The following is a 1885-nucleotide window of genomic DNA, read 5'->3' as shown; positions in this document are numbered from 1 at the left end:
CAGAGGGAGAGGGAGCAGGAAGGGGAGGGAAAAGAAATGATGAGGGCAGAGAAGACGACTTTGATTCAACTCGTTGCCCTTCTGGGTCAAAATTGAAAGTGAGATTTCTTTGGCGCTTTTTTGGTTACACTTTACTTAAAGGTATTGACATAAGAGTGACATGACACTGTCATGAACACGTCATAAAACATTATGAACGAGTCATAAACGTTTATGACATAGCGCTTCTTTCAGTAAGTGTTGTTGAGTTTTATCGTGACGAGTTATGGTTAGGGTTCATGTGTCATAACTGTGTCATGTCACTCTTATGTAGATAACTTCATCTGAGAGAAGAGCTTATACATGACAGTGGAGACAAAGGGAATGACATGACACTATCATGACCGTGTCATAAAACATTATAAAAACAAGCCATAATGTTTACGACATAACGCTTCTTTTAGTGTCGTTCGGTGTTGTCATGACGAGTTATGGTTATGGTTCATGTTCATGTTTATGTTCATGACAGTGTCATGTCACTCTTATGTAGATAACTTTGAGTAGTTCAAGTGTTACCCTTTTTTCTGTGCTTTTGACACTTTTCAAAACATTTCTGTCACGTTTTGTCGAATGCTTTTTCCCCATTCACGTTCAATAAACCTAATTCATATGAAATTATACCTCATTTTGGAGTGAAAAAAAATCAGAAATAGTGAATTATTTGGACTAATAGTTAAGATTAAAGGATGCTGAGTGCATCACCGACTGGTTACTGGTTTTAAAACCGTTTAAACCAGTTTTCCAAATGTTATGAAGTTATATATAAAACGCCCAAAATTCGATACAACTGATCATTAATTTGACCCGCAAATAATGTTGTATGGAACCCCCCCCATGCATCCATGTTATTTTTGGGACTTTTGGTTCAAAGAAACACATATTTCTGGAATGAAAAAACTAATTTGACCCCAGGGCATTTCACATATAAATCAATATCACAGCTAAATTATAAACTATACTATATCTGTGTATTTATCTACTTTTATGTAAATACCTTCAAGTAAAGTGTAACCAGAAAATCTTTCTTTTTTTTTTAAATCACAAAAAGAAATATCTGTGTATTATCAGTTGTATGACTGTATATTTTTTAACAGAAATTCTCCATAAAATGTGTTTTACAGTTTTAAATCAATTTCAATTTTTTCTTTTTTTTTTACATTTAGAATTGCATGATTTGTGCTCCGATAACTTTTGCTGGTCACGTTGTTTTTTCGCCACTTTTTTTTTCTCGCATTTTACAAAGTTTTTGTCATTTTTGTTGACATTTTGGGCTTTTACTCCAACGTTTTTGTTGCTTTTGTTGACATTTTTGAAGTTTCTTTCTATGTTTTCTGAAGTTTACAAACCGAGCAGCTATGTACAAGATCATTTCACATGGAACTAACAGAACGTGTTGTGTATTGTTAGCTACACGTTGATACTTTGTGTTTTAATTACGGGGCGACGTCCGGGTCACGAGCTACCAGAACTTTCTTCTGTCATTTTATGGATTTATTTCTTAGAGTTTATATGAGTAAAATATCTAATTGTGATTATTTTTTTTAACTAATATTGCGACTAATACTTTGCTGTATTGGAGAGAATGCTCATTTTTGGATCATTATTCTCATTTTCATTCAAAAATATTAAAAGTAACATTTTTAAATGATTATGGTGGGATTTTTTTGGGCGAGGATTTGAACCAAACAAACATGTTTTCTTTAATCTGATCCGGGACGTATCTGCAGCACTACAATGCTTCATTTAGAAAAGTATGACACGTATTTTGCCCCCCGACCATGCGGATATTGCACTAGTCCAGGGGTTCCCAAAGCTTTCAGCCCACGACCCCCAAAGTAACGGTGCA

General features: G+C 34.4%; 1 protein-coding gene across 23 annotated transcripts in view; it reads right to left on the bottom strand.

Annotated features, from left to right (window-relative positions):
• The window catches only part of celf2 (cugbp, Elav-like family member 2), a 234019-nt gene that overhangs the window by 26553 nt on the left and 205581 nt on the right, over positions 1–1885 (bottom strand). The window lies entirely within an intron of this gene.

This window comes from Etheostoma spectabile, chromosome 23 (assembly GCF_008692095.1).
Source record: "Etheostoma spectabile isolate EspeVRDwgs_2016 chromosome 23, UIUC_Espe_1.0, whole genome shotgun sequence".
In the NCBI taxonomy this organism is placed as follows: Eukaryota; Metazoa; Chordata; class Actinopteri; order Perciformes; family Percidae; genus Etheostoma; species Etheostoma spectabile.
The sequence above is the reverse complement of the archived record's forward strand: the minus strand, read 5'-3'. Positions and strand labels throughout refer to the sequence as shown.